Here is a 10,166-nt window from a genome sequence, read left to right on the forward strand (position 1 = left end):
GCATCTGAGGAATCTCGTCTGTCAACTGTAACATTTGTTTCCATAATCCTCGGTTGTTCCTCCTCCAGTATGTTGTACATAGTCTCCCATGTAGAGGTTCCTCCCTCTCTGCTGCATGTGGTATCTGTGAACAGGGGAGTCATCTCCGTCTTCTCAGAGGCTACAACCTTGCATTTTTTCCCCATTGTTCTCAACTTTCTGCTTTGCGGGTTTTTCCTGAAATGAAGAACAACAGCTATCAGACACTCAAAGATGAACGTAAAAATGAAATAATATAGATAGCTTGTAAAGGTGGTAAAATAAGCATTATTTGAATGAACGTAACAAGATATCGTATCAAGTTGAATGGCTTTTAACACATAAATGCAGTTATTTCCCCCTAATGCCCACTAATGATTCGTTATCCCTTAGCTTTATTGCTCATAAATGTTTGCATCGTAAAATGGGATGAAAGATTCTAGGGTGGCGAGCCATTGTACTATGATAATAGCGATTGTGCGATTTGCGAAGAAATATCACAGATCACAATATCGCAAGATGTGCCTTTTAGCATTCTTACCTCCTGTTGTTTATCTGTGAGATGCGAGATGCAAGCCGTCCATTAGCTGTTTTATGTATAGTTAATTGTTAGGTTTAGCCTAAGCAAAAGACTTGACGGACTCTAAATATTTACTTTTAATATTCTAAGGTGTGGGTCTGGGCACAAATCGCATTTTGCAATATCGGGTGATGGTGAGTACAAAGCATTTGCTTGAATGCCTGAAATGTGATGTGATAAAAGTCAAAGCGCCATCGCAGTTTTGCAACTCACAAATCTTTCTATATCCTTTTTAAGAGATAGTTATTTGTAAGTCATGATATGTGATGCGATACTTAAGCCTAAAAAGCTTAAGGACTTCTGTTTTCATCAGATTTTATGATAATTTAGACCATGGAGCCCTTATTTAATCACTTTGCTTGATTTTGGAGGTTTTTTAGAAAGGTCCTTTGGTGGGTTTTAGACATGCTATATATGAAAAGGTAAGTTTTTAGTAGTTCCCAAAAAGGTTTTGATTGTTATCTTTGCTTTATTAAAAAAATAAAAGAAATGACTAAATGCTAAGTTTTGTTTTTTGGATGAAACTTTTTAAAGGGTCCCCATTTAGTTAATGTAACATTAACTACTATCATTAATAAATGGGGGTTTGTTGAATACCACAACACCTTCCTACAGTTATCATATTTAGTATCACTATTTATTGCCAATTGAAAACTTGTTTTATAAATAAAGAGCAAGGAGTGCAAATTTTGCCTTCAAAATATTTTGTTGCTATAAATATTTATGTTGTTTGGAGTATTTATTATTATTTTATTTTTTTCCAATTTTTGAACCTCAATGGTACTGAATCCACTATGTGCATTGTTTAGTTTGAGGACTTAAGTGATACAATTTCTTTTGCAGCCATTTGCAGATGCAGAGGGTGCTAATCAACATGCTATGATTGAACTTCTAAAAGAACATGGTGCATAATATTTGGTAAGTTTGTTGATGCATTGCAAAAAAAATTAAGTACATATTTATTGTTGACAACTTGACCCTTGATATGTGTTATGATTCTCAGTTAAGGTCTTCCATCCTCTCTCTTTCTCTCTGTTGTTTATCATCAACATCAATTTATTCTATTTGACATCTGAAGGAAAACTTGCCCAAGATTAGTTTGAAATTCTGAAAGGAGTGTAGCATTAGAGGATTAATCCTATATTCATAAATCCAACCAACATGAACTTTTTTTGGGGGCTTTGATCCTTGCCTAAAAATAAATATTTGGAACTAATCCAGTGTCAAACTACGACATAAATTATGCCGGGACACCTTTGTAAAACATAAAAATATATTTGTTGAATATTGGATATATATGCTTTACCCATTTCATTATTATTTTATCTTGTTATGAAATTAAACATTGATGCCTAAGAAATTAATACTATAAACATATAAGGTGTCTTTCATTTCAATTTTTAGAATTCACTTGTTTCCTTGTAACACAATTTATTACAATTTTTGCACACTATCTCATCGCAATTTACTGAAAAATAGTCACCGACTGAAAAATGGTTGCTTATATGCACATTCTTCATGCTTTATAGTGATAAAAGTATCTTTGTAATTTTTTGTGACATAAATTACACTTAAACTTTGCTTACATTATATATTGTAAATTTGATAGGTTGAGCTTCAATATCTGCATGATGATGCAGGGGGCAGTACAAGCATTAGACTGACACCATCTCCAATAACACATTTCTCAGGAGTAATTGGAAATGAGAATCTTTCTATAGGGGGTGAAGTTTATTTTTACATTGCATCAGGAAACTTTGAAATATGATGCAAGCTTGAGTATTTCAAAGCTTTATTTTGTTTCTTCTTTGACCTTGTAAGACTTGGTCCTTGCCATTCTTGTAAAATGAAATAGTGAATTTTAGTGGGTTTTTTGGTACAATATAGGGGTAATTGCAATTTTTTTTTATGAATCATTGCATATAAAGTTTTATGGTGTCATACTGAAAGTGACCCATGCTTTCCAGAGCTGATAAGGGTGATATCTTGAAGGAATATTACTTGCACATTGTGAGTCCTCTAACAAAGATTGTTGTTAGAGTAGAGATATCACATAACTTTTCAAGGAATGAGAATATGTTCACCATAGGCACTCAACATGCTTTGGACCCACTAACAACAGTTAAGGGGTGCCTCAATTATTATGGAAGGGCAACTGCACTACTTCAGCATGAGTGGAGGCCTAAAAGTTTTGTTACTCTTCCTCACGATGTGGATGCCAAATGCCTTCACAGCCATGCGAAGTTGGAGTTATCTCTGGTTTTGAAGCCTTGAAGGATCTGTCATGGATATGCACTATTTGGTACAAATTTAAGCGAAGGTCCGTGCCAAATTTTGATTTCAAATTTTGAGTTTTTCCTTTTAGAATAATAATTTCATTGCCTGTGTTTTCTGTTGAGGTAGAAAATAGCTCAACACCTTAACTTAATTAGAAATGTAGTTTTGTGAAGTCAAATGTTGTAAATTTTTCAAAGCATATGATCTTGGAAATGGGTGTTTCCAAACATGGTTGGCTGGAGTTTAATCTGGTTGAAAATTTTTGAAACATGTTTGGTTTTAGGTAATGGTAATATTATTAACTGAGCTCTTGTTCAAGCTCTTCATTTCATATTGTGTCAACATTGGGATGAGGGCTTAGACCTTCCCATTTTGATTGAATTAATAATTTGAAGATGTCTTGGCCTACCCAAATATTCCCTGGACATCAATTTAGTGCTTATGTTTTCTATAAAGGCACGAAGCTGCTCAACGCCTTGACTCAATTAGAAATGTAGTTTTGTGAAGTTATATGTTGTAAATTTTTTAAGGCATATGATCTTGAAAATGTGTGTTTCCAAACATGGTTAGCTGGAGCTTCAATATGATTGAAAAATTGTGAAACAATTTTGGTTTTAGGTAATGTAAAGATTATTAATTGAGATCTTCAATATTTGACATGGGTGAGATTTTGTTCAGGCCCTTCATTTCATATTTTTTCATCATTTAGACGAGGGGTTAGAACATCCCATTTTGATTGAATTATTAATTGGAGGGTGTGTTGGCCTGCCCAAATTTTCCCTAGACATTAGTAAGTATCAGTTCTCGCCCTTCAACTAATCCAATCGTGAAGTGTATAGCTCCTATATGCAATTAGGAGGCCCAAACAATCATGGAAAAAAATGGTGTTGTTCATTTAACTCTATCTAATGATTTAGAAGGTGTATCGACCATATTGAAGTGGCTTAGCTATATTACTCCATATATAGGAGGACCTATTCTTATTGTGAAGCCCCTACATCCTCCAGATAGACTAGTTGAATATGCTCCAGAGAATTCATGTGATCCTTGCGTAACTATTCATGGTGTAGAAGATAATGGCAGGTGACATATTTGAAAAATAATGCTTCACAAATACATTAGAAGCATGGGAAGAAGAAGTGGTTACTGGGCGAGCGAAGCTTGGGGGCATCCCTGTGGGTGTTAGTGTTGTTGAGACCCAAATAGTGATGTAGGTGATTCTTGCAGACCCTGTTCAACTTGATTATTCTAAGAGAGTAGTACCTCAAGTAGGTCAGGTCTGATTTCTAGGTTTAGCATGTAAAACAACACAAACCATACTAGATTTTAACAATTATCTTGGCGAACCAGAGAGGGTTCTTTATTGGTTAAAGGGATATTTTTGAAGTAATTATTCAAGTTGGATGTACCATTATGGAGATTTTCTGCACATACAAGAAACCTATGTTTGTTTACATACCAAAAACAGGGGAACTATGGTGAGGAGCATGGGTGGTATTTGATAACAAGTTTAATTAAGATGAAGTTGAAATGTTTACAGAGACAACAACAAAAGGTGGTGTACTAGAACCAGAGGGAATGATTGAAATCAAATTATGTACAAACGATCTGCTCGAATGGATGAATAGGCTTGACCCGAATCTCAATTCACTTATGATTAAGTTACAAGAGGCCAAGGATGATCATCCCATGGTTGAAGTAATACGACAACAAATTAAATCTTGGGAAAAATAGAAGCTTCCTTTTTATAACCATATTTCCATCAGATTCGTGGAGTTGCATGACACGTCCTTTAGATTTGTGGAGTTGCATGACACATCCTTCTCCAAATGTTCTTAATATAACTCTTGTGGACTTTAATGGTATGACAAAGGTTCCAGTGAGTGATCAACCTTCTGATATTGAAGCCTAGATTAGAGCAATGATTTTGTCATACATCAAGCATGAAACATGCATAATTATAGCAGTTTCACTTGCAAATGCAGATTTGTCAAATTATGGTGCCCTTCATATGGCAATAATTTTTTATCCTAATGGTAAGTACATTTGTAGGGTGTTTGAGATGGAAAATGGGATCTGAGTTTAGCTATTTCCATTTTGACATCTATTCTTTGATGGATGTTTTAGATGTTTCTTGGCAAAAATATCCATTATTATATTTTTAGTAAATTGGGATATTCTAATTTTTTAACATAAATATTCATGGCAGAGCACCGAACTATAGGTGTGTTTAAAAAGGTAAAATTGTTACAAAAATTAGTTGAATATATTATAGTATTGTAATGATTTTGTATGGAGTTGTGAAAGTGATGCGATTTTAATGTATTTTTCTAGCTGGATATTATGGATTGAGCAACTGATGAAACTAATTTCTATTTTGGAAATGTAATATCCCTATGCCTGGATTATATTGGAGTTGTCGATCACAATCAAGCGATATGTCTAATAACTGTCAATAATCTCATTTTTTTTTCTAGAAAATAACTTTTGTAATTTTTAGGCTTACACACTTGCACTCATTCATAATATTATTTGCAATTTTTGTATAAATAACCAAGGTATGGCATCTTTTCTGAATATTTGAATTTATTTGGAAGTTGAAATTTCATTTATGTGGATATTCAGAAGATGATTTTTATAGACAAAACTAACTAGGTTGAGGTATCAGTTTCCCTTCCACAAAGTTTTTCTAGTCATGCATTTTTTCATCAATTATGGATACTTTTATGAGTCCACCCTTCTAAAATACATGTAATTCTTCATGGCATTTCAGATATGTATCACTTATTATTTTCTTGAATTCTTGCAAGAGAATTTAATAATTTATGTTTGGGAAATCTAAGACTTATATAATACTCCCTGCAGGTGAGGGCATAACTGTGGAACCTATGACAAAGCAATCTATAACTCATATCAATGAATGATATAATGACTTGCAATTTGATTTCATTATGTAGAGTTGAAACAAAAAAAGGATAAATTTTTTAGAGATAAAGGTATGAGACAAAATATAAAAAGTTGGGAGATTATAAATTTGTCAGCTTCCATGAGAAAAGTTAACTGTTAAATGTTAAGTTTTCATTGTCAGAACTAGTAGTGTCTTTCCAAACCATCCAACTTTCCCAACACAATGACATCTTTGTTTATGCAGGGTCTAGATGATTACATGCTCATGCACCATCCAAAATAATAAACAAAAAAACCATTCCCTATAATTTCTAAAAATATGGCAAGAAAAGAACACCTAAACTCCATATGTTATTAATCGAAGCACCATACGTTTTCACTGTAGGATCAATAAGAGTATTCATTGGCTTCAATTCCTAGAGAGAAATAAGTGTCTTCATAAGGTTGGGGATATGCATAAAGAGAATTATGCTTTTAAGGTTACTTTTTGAAAATTATCAAATTTCATTGTTTCTCGTTTGAGGAAGATCATCTTAAAATCCTTGTTATGCCTTATTTTGTACAAAGTCATTGTTTATCTATAACTATAAGAGAACCCTTGCAATGTTACATTCAAAATTCATGGTTCAAAATCCATTTTTTTTCTAATTGTGGGATTATCCCTGTATCCATCTTATCCATCTTGAAATGACTATATCCATGCAGTGAGTTGAATCTCTGTGGTGGTAATTTCAGGCTTGTGCATCTCTTGCACCAAATTATCAACCTCCAGTTACTTTTGTGGTGGTTCAAAAATGTCACCATACCAGACTCTTTGCAAACAACCATCCAGATCGAAATGCTACAAACAAGAGTAGAAACATATTGCCAAATAAGAAGATAATTGTTATGGAATACACAACTATCAGTTGTCACATATTGTGTATGATAGTCCTCTATTGATCATAATTCTATTGTAAGCTTCCTTTTATTTTACAAAAGAGTTAGTGATTATGGTCCTTTTTGATGATATGCTAGGCACTATAGTTGACTCCAAAATTTTCCATCCAACAGAATTTGACTTTTACCTCTGCAACGATGTTGGTACTCAGGTACCATTGATATTACATTTTCCATTTGGTTGGATAATAGGTTGATATATTCTGAGGGTAAGATGTTATTATGTTGTCCAACTTAGCAGAAATGAACATGTTGACTGGAAGATTAATCGATCTTTGTTTATGATGTTTATAGGGAACTAGTAGATCTACCCATTATCATGTTCTTTGGGATGAAAACAAATTCACAGCCGATGGATTGTAGTCCTTAACCAACAATCTATGTTACACGTAGATCTCTACCTCATCCTCTTTACCCCTAATGCATTATGTAGATTAGGCAACCTATTTTCAAAATCTTATAATTCGTTTTTTAGTATGTTTCTTATCAGTTTGGAGTTTTAATTTACTTTTTGGTTTCTGACTTGTATATTGAAAATTTTATAGTTCTAGGATGAAAAATTCATGTTTAAGTTGTTGGATAAGAGTTGGAAGTTGTAGATGGAAAATATAAATAGATATGTAGTTGTAGTTGGTTTTGAGGTAAATCTTAATTAATGTTTGAAATAATGTTAGTTCTTGAACAATGATTTTTTTTCAGCTTCAAAAAAATTATGCTTGTGCTCATCTAGTTGAAAATTGGGAGTTGGTTATTGTTTTTAAATTGAAACAAATTTACAAAAAAATTAATGGCTTTAATATTTTATTAGGTTCCTATTGACTTGTATCGATTGGTTTGTGGCAGGTATGCTAGATGTACATGCTTAATTTCTATAGGTTGGTCTTCAATGCTAAATCATAAATATATACCTAGGTTATATATTTGGGGACTTTCCTTGACATATATTTTATTTTTTTATTATGTACAGGTACCCCAAGTGTATCATTCCCATCTGGCTACATTCCAGGCTCTTTTTTATATGGAGCCAAAAACATCAAACAATGGTTCCTTATCTAGTGGTGTTCCTAGTAGTCACATGACTGCAACTAGTTCAGGTTCTTAGAGAACTCATGTACCTACAAGAACAAGTGTTCGACCCTTACCAGATCTAAAAGAAAATGTCAAGAGAGTTATGTTCTACTGTTATATCACACAGATGTTTGGAATTTTAAATTTCTATATATCCCATCCCTTTGTTGGGTTAAGTAGGAAATTGAGTGACAGGCTAGGTGCATCATTGTGATGCTTTCAAATTGTAAAGTTCTAGATTTCAAAAACTTAAGATCACGCTTAGTCACTTGCTTTTCACCTCTTGTACTATTTGACATTTTTTAATTGGTTGTGGCCATTTTAATTAAAGAGACAATTAAACTTTAGTGTGAACATTTTTGTTGTGTGTTTTCATATTATATGGGCATGAATATTGTATGATATTTTTTTAATATAGTCACAAAATCATACTAATTCATTTATGTTGATTAATAATGAACACATAAAATGAATATAAAACTACTGAATTAGTAACTTATATTGATTAATAATTAATATACAATGACTAAATTAGTTGTTTATAATGATTATTAATGAAAGTGAATGAAATTAATATAAATAACTAAATCAGTCATTTATATAAAGAATATGAAGTTACCAAGAAAAGATAAATTAATACTATATATGATAAATTTGTGATTAAAAATGATGACTAAAATTTGCATATATACGAATATTAGTAGCTAATTACAATATCTTATAACATGGCCAAAATTTAGTCATATTTCTTTGGTCATTAATTGGTTTCATATGATGACTAAAAATTTCATATATATGACTATTAATAGCTAATTTACGGTATCTTATAACGCGATTAACATTTTCGTCATATTTCTTTGGTGATTAATTAGATTTCTTGGATTATCATATAGTAGTATATTCTGTTGTGTATTTGGTCATTAATTATGGCAATTAATGGCTAAATCAATGACTAAATTAATGACCAAATTTATGACTAAATATACTACTCGACGATAAAATTGAGACAACCAATTAATGACTAAGCTAAAAACGACTAAAAGTTGGTCGCGTTATAAGATATTGTAAAGTAGCTACTATTGGCGACCAACTGAAAATTAGTTGTTTATATGCAAAATTTAGTCATACTTTTAGTAACTAATTAACCATTTTGTACTAGTGTCTTGAGAGAGCAAGTTTCACAATAGTTTGTGAAGCTAGAGTATGCTCCTACAAAAGAACAAGTCACTCATTTTTTTATCAAGCCACTCCCTAGAGAACAATTTGAGTATTTGAGGAAAATATTGGGCATTGTTCCTCTCACCTCCCTGCACTAGCACTTCTTTTAGGAGAAAGAAAGGCAGTTGTTTTATTTTCAACATATCATTATGAATCTGCCAAGACCACAGGATCAACATGAGAGAGAACTATTTTTGACAGATAGAGTATGGTGATAGGGGGAGCATTTTGGCGTCTTTGCCATTGTTGTCAAAGGGGGAGTGATAATGGTGATAAAAAAAAAAAAAATTAGGAGAGATAATAATGTTCAAATAAATGAGTACAGGGAGAGGCATTAGTGATCCATCCATGGCTTAAGGAGCAACGTGATCAGAAAAAGAAGAAGTAGCAAAGAATAAGAGAAGTACATCTCAAGGGGAGCAATACTAAAAAGAGACAATCATATCTCCTAAAGGATGTTTTGTTTTATCTTGGTGTTCCCAATGGAAGAATGTTGGAAATATGTTGTCATTAATGTCAACGGGATATTCCTTGATGTCAAAACGGTGTCCATTAAGTAGATGGTTGAAGATGGTGTCAGCAAGTGGCATAGGTGTCTTAGAAGAACAAATTCTAGGGACAAGAAGGAGGTTCAAGGTGCAAATAATAATAGATATTTTGAAGCCATTTTTTAGGTAGAAGATGAGCTCAAAGACTAAATCAAACCCACTCAACTAGAAAGTTTTATGAAAGATCTTTCTAAGGTATAAAAAAGTCTACAAACGGCCTCATGAATCAAAAGATAGAGGCAGTCAAAGTTGGGTCTACAAAATTCAAAATCCCCAAAAGTTCAGAGTCCCAGGAGATTGTAACATGGTGGAAATAGAATGGCACATAGTAGAAGACCCTGAAGCTTAGAACCTTAGGAATCTAGAATCCCAAAAATCCCAGAACCCTAAAAACCTAGAATCCTTAAAGGCCGAAACCCCTGTAACCTTTTTTTAAATGAATCTTGTAAAAGTGTTGGGATTACAGGCTTCGAGCATTAGTCTGGTAGCAAGTCACTTTGGACATAGCACCATTCATAAAGGAAATTGGTTGCAAAACCAAGGATTTATGGACCCTTTCTCTCTCGTCTGAAATGATAGGTGGCAGCATATTATTGGTCATAGGTGATGTT

At 33.0% G+C, this 10,166-nt stretch overlaps 1 pseudogene; it reads left to right on the top strand.

The window, feature by feature from the left end:
• LOC149143274 (protein argonaute 1B-like) overlaps positions 1–8,003 on the top strand; it is a 29,589-nt pseudogene extending 21,586 nt beyond the window's left edge.
• Positions 8,004–10,166: the final 2,163 nt, after the last annotated feature.

This window comes from Pinus tabuliformis, chromosome X (genome assembly GCF_031772625.1).
Source record: "Pinus tabuliformis cultivar Carrire ecotype Pingquan chromosome X, CPIR1, whole genome shotgun sequence".
Lineage (NCBI taxonomy): Eukaryota > Viridiplantae > Streptophyta > Pinopsida > Pinales > Pinaceae > Pinus > Pinus tabuliformis.